The sequence below is a fragment of the Anastrepha obliqua genome, chromosome 6 (genome assembly GCF_027943255.1).
Source record: "Anastrepha obliqua isolate idAnaObli1 chromosome 6, idAnaObli1_1.0, whole genome shotgun sequence".
In the NCBI taxonomy this organism is placed as follows: Eukaryota; Metazoa; Arthropoda; class Insecta; order Diptera; family Tephritidae; genus Anastrepha; species Anastrepha obliqua.
Window position 1 is genome coordinate 17,043,686 of NC_072897.1, and position 14,801 is coordinate 17,058,486.

General features: G+C 43.9%; 1 protein-coding gene across 2 annotated transcripts in view; it reads right to left on the minus strand.

The window, feature by feature from the left end:
- LOC129249943 (phosphatidylinositol 5-phosphate 4-kinase type-2 beta) overlaps positions 1–14,801 on the minus strand; it is a 136,434-nt gene that overhangs the window by 121,610 nt on the left and 23 nt on the right. Inside the window, exon 1 of one of the 2 annotated variants that reach the window (XM_054889605.1) lies at positions 14,689–14,796. The exons of the other annotated variant lie outside the window; for it this stretch is intronic. The gene's annotated coding sequence lies outside the window, so the exon portion shown is untranslated. Of the gene's footprint in view, positions 1–14,688; positions 14,797–14,801 lie in introns of those variants that run through there. 2 annotated transcript variants of the gene reach the window in all.

The following is a 14,801-nucleotide window of genomic DNA, read 5'->3' on the forward strand; positions in this document are numbered from 1 at the left end:
AAAGATACGAGCTACCAGATCTAGAAACTACGATAGCTATTAAGCATAGGTATATAAGCCGAGGTGCATGCGCATAGGGTTCTCAATTGGATAGTTGAACTTGTCATCGAAAAAACGAAAAGTAATAGCTGAACGTGTACATTTAAAAGTAAAGTGATGGAAATAAGGTAAAGCAAGTGTGTTGCCATTAATTTTTGTGTTTTATTCAACAATCCTGTGATCGAACTCACAGAGATATTGTAAGAGATTTCTTTTAATTTTAACGTAAGCAAATTTGTAACAATTGCTGACAGATCTGGGATTATTGAATTATGTCCCAAGGACATGATCGTGAAAATGGCAAAGTTAGGCGAACTCAAAGTGCAGCAGCTTAAGAAAGAATTAGAACAGCGTGGCTTGTTAATTACTGGGAACAAGGCAGAGTTACAAGAACGGTTATGAATATCGCAGATCTCAACACAGATGTCCCAAATATCAACGGAATTGTCGTCAAAGATAGATGCGCAGCTGGAGAAACAGGATATCGAAGTTGGAAGCAGAGAAGACTCATATAAGGTGATGGTTCGTCTCTGTGAACTACAACTAAATCTACCAAATATTTTTACCAGTAATCCGAAAGTAAAAGCACCACTTAAGCGCCACTTCGAAGCAACAGCATCAACAAATCATTGGAGTACTGCAGACAAAGTTGATGTATTGGTTGTCTCGCTCAAGGGTTCCGCCACCAAAATACTGCAGATAGTTCCAAAAGCCGATTGAGGCAACTATGAAAGTCTGATGGACGATACGGGAGTGACCACAGGCAACAAATGTTCCAGATGGAACTGACGAATCGCTATCAGAAGACCAATGAGAGTTTGCAGGAATACGCGACAGAGATTGAGCTGTTGGCACATTTGGCGTATACGAAAGAAACCGAGAAGATGAAGTGCCAGATATTCATTAGAGGTATACGAGATCCGGACTTAAAACGGGCAACATGTTCAACACCAAAGGGAACGTTTGCTGAAACAGTGTCATTTCTGTTGACACAGGAAAGAGCAGATCTCTTGAGCAAACTGGTGCACAAAGCAGAAGAGTCTACCTCGATGGAGGAAACCTTTCCTCAGCTTCCACGAAAAAGCTCGGATTTGAGAGGATACAACAGAGGTAAGTCAGGACATATTGCACGCGATTGCAGTATATCACGAAACCAACTGAAGACGAGCCCAGGAGGAAGAAAGAGAAGTGCTGAAACTGACAATGGCGCTCCAGATACACAGCAGGCGTTAAACTAAAACGAACCAGCTCTAAGGGGCGAGAATTGGTTCCTACAACTGAATGCCTCGAGTCACTGTCTCGGAAATTGGACGGAAAAGTAGCAACTTGACGATAAGCGGAACTGTAAATGGTCGGAGTTCCACGAAGCAGGAAGAAAAACCACCAATTTCATAGAGAATTAGTTGCAAGATATAAGAGGGCTAGAGAGGTTGAAAGCTAAGAAATTGCTGGAGAAATACGGCTACATATTCAACAGCGATCTTGGGAAATCTGCCGTTGGGAAACATCGAATATATAGAGGATATAGAGAGTCAATTCGCTTAGTTCCACGACAAGTTCCACTAGGATAGCGCGAAGAAGCAGATCAGATAATCCAGGATATGCAGCAAAGTGGGGCTATTGAGCCATCAATAAGCCAGTGAAGCTCGCCGGTTGTGCTAGTGAAGAAGAAAAATGGACGCACCAGATTTTATGTGAATTATAGAAAGCTGAATGAAGTCACGAAAAAGTACAGCTACCCATTACCACGAATAGATGACACTTGAACACTTTTTCCGGTGCTAAATGGTTTTTCACGCTTTATTTAAAAAGTGGTTAATCGCAGGTGAAAATTAAGAATAGTGATGCGCGAAGTTTCCTGGGACTGTGCACGCTTATAGTCGTTTTGTTCCAGGAATCGTAATGGTTGCCCGGAGTCTCCACAATCTTACTAAGAAGAATTGCGCGTTTGTGTGGCACAAAGAACAGGAGAAAGCGTTCCAGCAATTGAAAGAGCTTCTTTGGTCTGCTCCAATGTTAGCGTATCCAGTCGCGTGAGAAAAGTTCGTTGTGAATAAATGCTTACGCATAAGGAATGGGTGGAGTACTGTCACAGATCATCGATGGGCAAGAAAAAGTGATACTCTAGCAGAGTCCTCGGAAAGCCAGAGATGAATTACTGCGTGATTAGACGAGAACTGCTAGCTGTGGTTTAGCGCGTAAAACATTTCCACAAATACTTCCACGATCAACGATTCCAGTTAAGAACCGACCATGCGGCATTGAGATGGTGGCTTCAGCTCAAGCAATTGGAAGGACAAATTGCACGGCGGATCGAAAGATTGCAAAATTACGGCTTCCTAATCAAACACCGAAAAGGGGAACACCATGGAAATGCTGATGCACTATATCGGCGACCTTGCGCTATAGAGTTATCGATTGTTCCAAAGTCGAGAAATCTGAAGAGATAGTTGATATCAGACTAATACAGTTGCAACTCGATGATGAGTGGGAATCAAGTGCAATGCGAAGAAGTCAATTAAATGATGCTGCCCGGGGAAAGATCATGGAAGCGAAAGATGCTGAAGAGAGAGCACTTAAAAATAAAATGGCGAAAGAAAGCCCTGTGGTTAAGACGTATTGAGTACAGTGGACTAGTTACAAAGTAATTGATGGAGTTCTGGATCGTGTATCTGAAAGTGAAAACGGAAACCATTCCCGTGATCTGATTTTAGTTCTTAAATCCAGAATTGCACCTGTGTTAGCCATAATGAGCCAAGTGGAGGTCTGGGTATCACTTAAACGCTGGAGAAGATTTTGCAACAGTTTTACTGGACAAATTGCAGAGAATCACTAGCCGAATGGATTTGAAATTGCGCGGAGTGTATGGCAGCATAAGGTCCGAAGGTCAGATTACAGCAATACAGCGCAAGTTCACCATTTGAGTGAGTGGCCATGGTTGTTATAGACCCGTTTCCAACAAGTGATTTCGGCAACAAATATGCCCTCGTTGTTTTGGACTACTTAAGTAAGTGGCCAGAAGTGTACGCTCTACCCAACCAACAGGCCGAAACCATTGCTGAGGTTTATGTGCAGCTTTGGGTGACTCGGTTTGGAATACCTATCGAGTTCTATTCAGACCAAGGAAGGAACTTCGAATCCGAACTACTCAAACAAATGTGTTGCCTGTTTGGAGTTAGGAAAACACGTACTACCACCAATGCACCCCAAATCAGATGGAATGGTCGAAAGATTAAACTGCACTCTAGAGAATAATTTGCGAAAGGTAATTGGAAAGTGCCAACGAAATTGGGACGAACACATACAAACGTTCCAGTTTATTCTAAACAAAGACATCCCTGCAATGTCCTCTTAGATTTTGAAAAACGAAAGGATACATCTCAGTGACACCATACTAATTATAAAAAAATTTTAAAAGGCCTGAAACGGATTAATAAAAAGACGTAAACAGGTTAATATAAAAATTATGTAAAGGGATGTCCACAAGGAGGAGTTCTTTCTCCCCTGCTTTGGTCCCTACTAGTTGATGACTTGGTGCAGCACCTAAATAATAAGGGATTTATAACCGTTGGTTATGCAGGTGACATATCTGTTATAATAAAAGGCAATCATGAAAGGACACTAAAAGACTTAATGCAAAATGCCTTGAATGCAACATGGGAATGGTGTAAAAAGGAGGGGCTGTCGATCAACCCTAACAAAACCACAATTGTCCCCTTCACAAGAAAAAGAAAGTTGGAATTTCCAATATAGAAAATAAATGAAACAGTGATAGAACTAAAGGAAGAGGTCAAATATCTCGGTTTAACCTTAGATAAAAAACTCACTTGGGAATCACATATAAATAATATAACAAAAAAGCCACGAAATCTTTGTAGACAACCAAACAATTACTAGGGAGATCCTGGGGCCTCAGCCCTAGTATGTCCGTCTGGATATACCCCCAAATGGTTAGACCAATCATACTGTATGGTGCACTAGTATGGTGGAGCAAATCTATTCAAAAAAAGAAAGTGTGTGGTAGTTCACGGAACCCGCACGATTGAAGTGAAACTTCTTTTATCAACAAATCAATAATTTAACTATTATTTCAATATAATGCATGCAGAAGTCATGGAAAGCATGGAATGGAATTTTATTAAACAGAATTATTTATTTATTTTAATATAAAAAGAAATGAATTTATTGTACTCAATTACATTTGGTTCTCGGCATTGTCATTATCATTATTGGATTCGTTTTCCAAAAATGAAACAAGGGCTTTATGGTAACTGAAATACGTAAAAAATGATCTACATTCTAATCTATCAAGGTATCGATGAAATACTGCATCAATGGTAGTTCCGCATCTTGTTGTTGGTACTACAAATTATCACTTATCGTACAACCGGAGGATTCCCTGTCACGGTGTTCAACAGTAGCTCTTAATTTTTTACGCTCCAAATACTCACGTTGCCGTTCAGCACCTGTTTTCGGTTTCCGTTTTTGTTGATTTGATGCCATATTTAACAGAAATCAATCAACAAAACAAAATATGTTTGTAAGATTTGCTCAAAACTACACACACACTCTATGACGCGTCTCGCGTTACTAATAATATTGTGTTTGGGATAACTGTCAACTGTTTCCACCGAAATGCGTTCGCAAAGTGTATGGTCTTTGGTATGGTAAACAGATTTATGATACATTATTTTGCGGCGACAGCACAGCGCGATAGCCCAGCGGCTAGCAATGTGGGCTTCCGATCCGAAATCCTTGGTTCGAATCACAAGAAAATTTTTTTTTTTTTTTTTTTATACATTTATTTCATTTTGTTTTATGATATGTTTATGAGCAGATTTTTTTCATGGCAGAAATACACTCGGAGGTTTGCCATTGCCTGCCGAGGGGCGACCGCTATTAGAAAAATGTTTTCATTAATTTTGCTTTCACCGAGATTCGAACCAACGACCTCTCTGTGAATTCCGAATGGTGATCACGCACCAACCCACTCGGCTACGGCGGCCGTCAATCAAATGTCATATTTACAAATTACATTCGATAAGAATGCAATAATAAACGACCGCATTACATTCACGACGACACGCCACGCCAGTCTTTTAACAGATGGCGCTGGCATAGCGTGAGTTTTACGTAGTTTAGCGTAGTTTTACTCCTCACAGCGTTTCATCCACGCCACGCTTTTAACAGATGGCGCTGGCGTAGCGTCACATATCGATGAAACGCTATGGTTTTACTCCTCACAGCGTTTCATCCTTCGAGACAAAAGAAGTTTCACTTCAAAAACAGCGGTAACCAAACTGGGAAAAGTACAAAGGCTTGCTTGCCTATGCATCACAGGGGCTATGAGAACTACCCCAACAGCTGGCATGGAAGCACTCCTTAATCTCCCACCACTTCATATAGCAATCAAAGAGGAAGGAGCTACGCAAGCACTCATGCTTCACAGGAAAGAAAATTTCAAATTAGGCAACCTCACCGGTCACCTAAATATCCTAAATAAAATCAAAAACACCATAAGCATGGCTCAAGTTTCAGACCACATTGACCCAACCCTCTGTTTCACAAAAGGATACACAGTTACCTTTCCTGAGGGGTGTAGAGCAGATCGCCTCCGCGTGGTGCACCCTGGGTAGCGCTAAATGATCTGCGGCCTTAACGGCCTTTCTGAACGATGACAACCCCCCGCTTTCTGATTTGGACTTCTTCTTCTTCAATACTTTTTTTAGACATTTTCTGACCTGTGCTGGTAGTCGCGGCATTCTGCCACCTGAGTATGCTGAGGTGAAACTCAGCAGAAATGGCTGGTGGGCTAATGACGTGACTGCCCCCGTCCCGCTAAAACCTTGGCAGGCCTCGGAGTACGTTCCAAACAAGTAGCCATTGGGTTGGCGGTGTAGGTGCGGTTGAGACGACTCCCGTCTTTGTGTCCGGTCTGGCTCTGAACGCATGCCCCATAAGGACATGCGTCAACCCTCGCATGGCCTCCCTGCTGCGGCACAGACAACCATGGGACCCTTTAAGGACGACTACACACTACGGGTTTGGATAGCGGCTCCGAGTGGGGACCCACTCAATAAAATAATGAACAACAACAACAAAACAACAACAACAACAAACAACAACAACACAACTAGCAAAACAATAAACGGTGGCGGGAACTCAGAACCGAGTCCCAAAACCAACTCCCTCAAGACAGGAGGAGCGAAATCGCCTCCTAGGAAATTTTTGCCCCGGGGGGCAGTCTCTAGTGGGGGTAACGCATCGGAATCGATGCGTAAGGTAGCAACCAAGGGAGACACCGAGGGAAAGTCGGAACCAACTTTCAATATTAATCGGGGGGTAAAAGGTGGGAACCCACCTTTGATAGGTAGTGGAATACAGGCGGAACCGTCTGTAATTCTTAAAGTCGGGGCGATGGATGGGAAAGCCAGCACCAGCAAGGGGCTTTCCCCTAGTTTTCCGGGGACTTCGGGAGCATCTCTCCGGGGATCCTCCAATAAGCCTAAACGGCAGCTAGGGAGAGTAAACGGTCCTTCTCTGATCTTCGCATGGCTACCAAGATCCTGGAGCGCTACGGTGGGCAGAATGACTCTCAGGTATCTGAGAAGCATTTCCAGACGCTCGAGTGGGCCAGGAAGGTCATTAGGGGAGCAGAGGAGGGCAGTGAAAAGGGAGTGGAAGCGAATGCGCCACAACCGGACTCGGGAGTTAAGAGACAACGCTCCCTGGAAGAGGATATCCCGCAAGAGAAGAGGCCCAGGATTGGTGGTGGCCCGCCAAAATCATTTAGCGAAGTCGCTAAACAGGCGGGCTCGATCATTCTGGGAGTAATGGACAGCGGTAAAGATGACGGCGCCATCTCCAGGGAGGAATGGAAGAAGGTAGCGTCCGCCATCCGCGCAGTATTTATGAGGGTAGTGAGGGAAAACCCTGCCCCCCCCCCCAAGCTGTGAAAGTGCAGGATGGCACTACGGTTCATATAAAAGAATCGTCTGCGCTGACGAACGGTCAGCCTCAATGTACAGGGCGGCAGTAGCCTTGGTGGGAGAGGTATGGGAGGGAGCTAAGCTGAGGGTAGTGGACCGAAAGGATCTACCTGTACGTCCGCGAGCACGTGTCTGGCTCCCCTCCGAACCCTCTGCCTCGAAGGAGATGGAGGAAATCCTCCGCTACTGCAATCCCACACTTCCCACACACAACTGGAGGGTGGCGAAGGTGGAGAAGACTGAGGGATCCTATCGGCGAGTGCAGAGTCCCTCAGTCCTCTCGCTGAAGCAAAAGGGGTCATTAACTATGGCTTCGAGAAGGTAGTCCTTAAAGTCTACCAAACCGACGCCAGAGGAGATGCCCCTGCACATCCGGACGTGCTGGGAGACGTAATGCCCACAGTGGAGGAAGCTCCTGTGGACATGGAAGTGGAATCCGTCATGTCGGAGGGTGACAATGCTGATGACGTTCGCTCTTTACCGGGGTCCATCATAAGCATCGGGTCGTTCTTCGACAGGGCGGAGGAGGAGAGGCTTCTGGCCTCGGAAAGCGAGGACGCCGTCCTTGGGGTGATGGAGAGGATACTGGAGGATGAATATTCTTCAGATAAATCTTCAACACTCTAAGGCGGCGTCCGCCAACCTACTAATCCACCTTGAGCAAGGTGGAGCTGACATAGTCCTGATCCAGGAACCGTGGCTGAGCAGCAACGGCATTTCTGGGCTCAGGACGAAAAGCTACAATCTGGTGGCGTATAGCGGGACAGGTAAACCAAGATCCTGTATACTCATCAGAAAGGAACTTAACGCATTTATTTTGCCTAATTTCAGCAATGAAGACATTGTAACGGTGAGCCTGGAGGGCCCTTCTGGGAAACTATGGCTGATGTTAGTCTACATGGCACATGACGACGAGGTGGAACCACCTCCGGTGCTGCTAAGGAAAACCCTAGCCGAAGCAAAACGCAGGAAAATCGACGTTATTATAGGCACTGACGCGAACTCCCATCACACCTGCTGGGGAAGTTCAGACATCAATGCAAGAGGTGAGTCATTTTTTGATTATATTCTAAACGAGGACTTGTTTATTTGTAACAGGGGTAAAGACCCCACTTTCATTACCGCAGCCAAAGAGGAGGTGCTTGACCTCACTCTGGCTTCTTCTTTACTGATAAACCGAATCTCCGATTGGAAGGTGCTAAATGCTCACTCCTTCTCGGACCATACGTACATTCAGTTCTCTCTCGCTCAAACCCGTCCAATAAGATCCCCCTACAGGAACCTGAGGAGGACGGATTGGGATGCATACAACAGAAATCTACTGAACCTACTCCCCAAAGCACCGGGAGGAAATCAAGATCTATCGGAAGAAGCGATCGACGAACTGGTAGAGACTTTCACCTCAGCTTGCAACAACGCCCAGCGGAGCTCTCTGAGCTTAGGGCCTCATACAGACGCCTTTTTAACAGGGCTAAAAGAATAAGATCTCCCTCGGGATGGGAGCTTTATAAGGCAGGGCTAGGAATATATAAGTTCGAAATTAGGAAAGCTAAAAGGGACTCTTGGAGAAGCTTCTGCGAGAGCGTAGAGGACTGCCATGAGTCTTCCAGATTTAGACGAGTACTCACGAAGAGTTCCGCTCCCTTGGGGTACTTAAGAGACGAATTGGGACGTTGGGCGATGAGCAGCGAGGAGTCACTAAAGTTACTTCTCGACGCCCATTTTCCGACGAGCATAGCACCTAGCAGCACCAGCCTGGAAAGTAGATCAACCTGCACTCGAGACCGGGGCTGGTTGATGGATAAGCGCCGCCTGTCTTGGGCCATCGAATCCTTTAGACCCTTCAAGTCGCCTGGTCCTGACGGCATCATTCCTGCACAACTGCAAAAGTCAGTGGAGGTATCATGCCGTTGGTTGGGCTATATACCGAGGTCATGGAGGGCCGTGAGGGTTGTCTTTATACCCAAGGCAGGCAAGTGCTCGCATGTCTCCCCTAAGGACTTCAGGCCAATCAGTCTCTCATCTTTTTTGCTAAAAACCCTTGAGAGACTGATTGACCTGCACATAAGAAGCGAAATTCCTCGGGGTCGGCTGTCGCATACCCAACATGCTTACTGCAAGGGAAGATCGGTCGAATCTGCCCTGCACGCAATTGTGAAAGAGATTGAGGGGTCTCTTTCTCAGAAGGAGCTTGCGGTGGGCGCCTTCCTCGACATCGAGGGGGCTTTTAACAACGTCCTCCCGGAGGCAATCACCCGGTCTCTGGGTAAACTGGGGGTCTAAACCGACCTGATCAGATTTATCTATAAAATGCTCAGCGACAGAACTGTCGCGGCAGAATGGGGCGGCATCTCCATTCACCGGCAGGTGAGTAGGGGCACTCCGCAAGGTGGTGTTCTCTCGCCCTTCCTCTGGGTCGCTGTTGTAAATGACTTGCTGGAGGAGCTGGTGAAAGGGGGCTGCAGGGTGGTTGCCAACGCGGATGACGTCGCATTAATCGTCAGAGGAAAATTTGTGGATACTCTGTACAACCTGATGCAGGGATATCTTAACGTAGTTGTTAGATGGGCAACGGACTGCGGCCTGTCGGTGAATCCTCTTAAGACGGAGCTCGTCTTATTTACGAGAAAACATAAAATACCTAGAGCTCAACTTCCCTCACTAGGGGGCGCTCCGCTGATGCTTTCTGACAAGGTTAAGTACCTAGGTATTATCCTTGACAGCAAGCTCACATGGAAGCCCAATATTGAGGAAAGGGTGAGGAAAGCAATAATCGCCTTGTATGGATGCAAGGGCGCTATTGGTAAAAGATGGGGCCTCTCGCCTAGAGTTGTTTTCTGGCTATACAATACTATTGTGAAGCCTATCTTGTTATATGGAGTCATAGTCTGGTGGAACTCACTAGAGAAGACGACATTGGTGAAGAAGCTGGAGAGAGTCCAGAGGTCGGCACTCATTGGAATCAGTGGGGCGCTCCGAACGACTCCTACTCTGGCGCTCAACGCAATGTTAAATGTGGTACCCGTAGACATTGCAGGCAGAATTGCCGCCTCGCGTACCGCAATCAGACTGAGGGGCTGGAGCTATAAGCTTAACCTCACTTATGGGCACTCAAGCATTCTCAGAAACTTCGAGTTCATCCCTCTGTCAACGGATCAGTGTATACCCTCGTTTAGTCCTACCGGAAGCTTCTCCACTCATATTCCGTCAAGGGAAGAGTGGAGAGAGGGCTACACTTGGGGAGAGGGCATGGTGAACTTGTTCACGGATGGATCGAAGTTGGAAGGAAAGGTTGGCGGAGGAGTCTTTTGCGAGGAGCTCCCCACCAGACTCAAATTCAGGCTACCGGACCACTGCAGTGTGTTCCAGGCAGAGGTAGCCGCAATCAAGGAGGCAGCCGATTGGCTGCTCAAATGCGTATTAACGGTCAAGAAAGTAAATATTTACTCCGACAGCCAAGCGGCAATAAGGGCCCTCGGGTCTACGACGGTGCATTCGGAATTGGTCAAGGAATGCTTGACCTCGCTTTCGACTGCGTCCGAATTCTTTAACATCAGCCTCATCTGGGTTCCTGGTCACAGCGACATTGCTGGAAACTGTGAGGCGGATGAGCTGGCCAGACAAGGGACATGCGAGGTGATTTCCCCGCGAAGGGAGAGAATTGGGATCCCCCTGACTACCTGCGGTCTGCTCCTGGAAAGATGGGCATCGCACCAACTCAGCGAGCGCTGGGCAAGTACACGAACGTGTAAGGTCGCGAAATCCTTCTGGCCACGTGTGGACCGCAGGCGCTCGGGCGAGCTTCTGAGGCTGACAAAATTTCAGCTCTCTAATCTCGTGGGTTTTCTCACAGGACACAATGCGCGAGGAATGCATGCTGTGAGACTTGGAATCATCTCGAGTCCCTTTTGCGCTGGATGTATGGAGGATGAGGTGGAATCATCTCAGCACCTTCTCCTTAGCTGCCCTGCTCTGGCGGGGCTAAGATCTAGGCATCTTGACTCCTACTTCTTTGTCACGCCTGCTGATATAGCTGGCGTTGACATTAAAAATCTGATGAATTTCATCAGCAGCATAAAGCGGTTGACGCAAACATAGTCATCGTTCGTAATCGTAATCCGCACGCTCCCAACTATCCCAGCACCACCTCTCCCCGCCCTCTCCCTGTATCCCGCCTTACCCCTCCATAATGGCATCACAAAGGACGAATCCTTCTTCGTCCAAGTGTGCCCATTCCCTGGGCAACCATACCAACCTAACCTAACCTACCTTTCCTGAGAGGAACGAGTGGAAAACAAAATGGATGAATAATGATTCAAAAAAATGGTACACTGATGGATCAAAAACACCTTATGGTGTAGGAGCAGGAGTAGTGGGGCCCAGAATCCACAAATCATTCACTCTCCCCATGGACACCACCATCTTCCAAGCGGAAACATCATGCAACGTAGAATACTCTGGGACGGCCAATCAGTTCTAAAAGCTTTAGATAGCTATACCTACAACTCAAAAACTCTCTTAGAATGCCATAAGGCAATCAATAACCTGGCATCCAAAAATAATGTCTCATTAATTTTGGTACCAGGACATGAGGGATATGACGGCAACGAAAAGGCAGACTTTCAAGCCAAAAGAAAGGGGCAGATATAAATTTCATCGGACCTAGTCCCATGTTTGGATTTAACAAAAACAGCCTATAACAAAAAGTAAAATACTGGGCCAAAACTCTAATAAACCAGCATTTGAACAACGTAGAGGGTCTTAGACACTCCACAAAGTTCTTAAGTTTCAACGCTAAAAGAGCTAATATGGCGGTCACGTTAAACAAAAAGAGCATTCGCACTATCACAGGCGCCCTCACGGGTCACTTCACCTGCAACAAATACTTACATAAATTAGACATAACTAACACCAGAGCCTGCAGATTTTGCTGCGAAGGTGAGGAGTCTATAGAACATCTCATCATCGAATGTCCGGGGTTGACGCATAGAAGGAAAAAGTTTTTCAACAAGTTCATGCTTATAGATCACTCCCTCAGAAGGAGCTAGTACAATTCATAAGCATACTTAACAGCCAATAGACAGCATAGGGTGCACAATAGATCAATATGGTCGCAGTGCTAAAGGCCCATACCTTAACCCTTTACTACCATTAACCATTAGCCATAAAAATTATTGTTAATAAATTTATAACCAATAATAAATAATTGGAATATTCACCCGAGTTATCATTTGCAGAAGCTACATATGTATGTATAAGCAGAAGCTACCAACCCCCTATAATACACAAGCAACTCAATCTTAAATCAAAATCGAAAATGTGAGTACGACCCAAAGTTTTCGAAGTTCCTAATTTTCTCATAAGTGCAAATCACAATTTTTCAAAAAACAAAGGGAAACACAAAAGTTGTGATCAAGTTAGCTAGAATCGCTAGTTATTTGCTATATATATATATTCTGCTTTGCACTTTTTTGTACATAAGTATGTATTACATATTTACCGACATAGAGCAGTATAACACACCAGTTGCTCTGCCGGCGAAGATTATTACACTTGTACACTATATAAAATATATATATACGAATATACATACCCGCACTAATATTCATTTAAAGCAATCCACTCCGCCTAATAAGTTGTTTGTGCTAATATAAACGGTTCCCATTTAATACTTACAAAGTAAAAAATCCAGTAAGAAATCAAACAGTAACCCACTAGGAAAAATTTACAAAAACTCTGCAGGAAAATTTCGAAACTTATAATAAGTTGCCTATACTCCACATACAAGTAAAATTGGTATCTTTACCACTCATTATTAATCCTCGACCCTAAAAGAAACATAGGGTATCCACCGCATATAATAAAAAAAAAAAATTCTTTTGCGAAATTTGGAATTCAAAATTCCCTTGAACTGAAGTTTCCAATTAGTACACGAGCTCAATCCGATATATTCGGTTGTAAATCTAACCCCTTTTTAAATAATATGGAGGACTTCAAATTAACAACTTCTGATTTGATCGAATTCGTGGATGATTACTTCCAGACCCTATCAGAAAACGAGTCAGTTTATACTTTGGAAATCAAAAGAGTTGAACTATATTCTCTCTTCGATAAATTGAAGAAAGCATACGATAGTTTTCGCAGTTTGGTTTGGCAACAGTTTAAGGGTTGTCCGGATTCCAGAAGTGGATTTACTTCAAATATTGTAGTATTTGGTTTTTGTTGTTATTTTTATTTCTGTTATTTGAGTGTATGCTTGGTATGACAACAAATGGTAAAAAGGCGTTTTTTTATTGCATTGAACTATGCATTTTAGGACTTCTTGGAAAGTTCTGCCTCATTCACGCAAAAATTTCTTAATTTTTATTAGTAGTGGATACTGGAAGTAGGAAATATTTTACAAATGTACAGGAAAACGCAGATAATCTTGAAAACGCAAGATTCTGTTGTGAACATTGAAACATTCTGTCAAGAAAGTACCGGAAATTGTTCAATAAAACACAAAATAGTTCTTTAATCATCAAAATTTATTTTGGCGCCTTCAAAATAGGCTCCATTCGATGCAATACACATATCCAACGATTAGTCCAGTCATCAAAGCACCTTTTAAACGTGTTTGAAGAGATCTTCTTCAGATCCTTCAGCGAATTATCCTTAGTGGCCTCTATCGGCTAAAAGCGATGCCCGCGGAGTGGCCTTATACCTCTCATAGACCCATTTTCAACGTTTCGGCATACGAAATCCCGTTCAAAACACAACATTTAAGGCAAATTCTTTGTTCTATATATTTACCATAGCGAAAATCACAGAGCACACTTGCGGTAATTGAAAGAACACAGATTGAAAGAACGCTAATTGAAAGAACACACTCAAACTCTGCGACACTTTAGAGGACAGTTGTATCAACATTCCAGCAAAAAAAAGTTTAGACACATGTATGTGTAACGCGCGCTTTTTAAATGAACAATTCCCGAAATTTTTTTGACAGAATGTACGAGTATGTGTTTAGTTACATCGGGGCAATCAATATAACCACTGATCAAATCATAGACAAATAGAAGTGACTGAACAGTCCAAGTAAAATTTACGTTTTACTCTTTCGTTAGTTCCTTTTGGGAAAAAAGGTTTTTCCAGGATAAAAAAAGTCGGGTGAAAACCAAGTCATCTTAGCTTCCGCAATAATAAGCTAGACAGACGGTGACGTTCATCGCGATAAACGACTTAATTTGGAGTTATATCAGGTGGTAAGTGCAACTAATGAATATTGACAACTACATTTCATTCCCATAACATATGCCGATTAGGGGAATTTTCGATGGCAACATTGCCGAAAAATGACAGTTAATATCTATGGTGAATGAAAAATAATCAAACTTTTAAAGAAGACTTAAATCAATTTGCAGCATTAAAATTCTAGAACAATATGTTGAGCACAAAAGGAGTAAGTATTTTGGAGCATTTTCTTTTTATTTTTATTTTCAATTTCAGATGGCAAGCGGAAAGAAACATTTAACCTGGACGGAGAAAGACGAGCAGCCGCTAATGTTAGTACAGGACCGAAATTTCATTAATTGTTTTGATATTGCAGAGCAGTTTGAGAAATAGCAATGTATTCTTTTTTTAATAAGTTATTATTTTTTAGTATCAGTGGAGCTAATACCTGTATTTGTCGCCTGCGATTCATCCTTTACTGACAAAACTTTCCAGTAAACAAATCAGCTCTTCATTAATCCGCATGACATCTCTGTCATTCTACAATACTAATCAAAATTA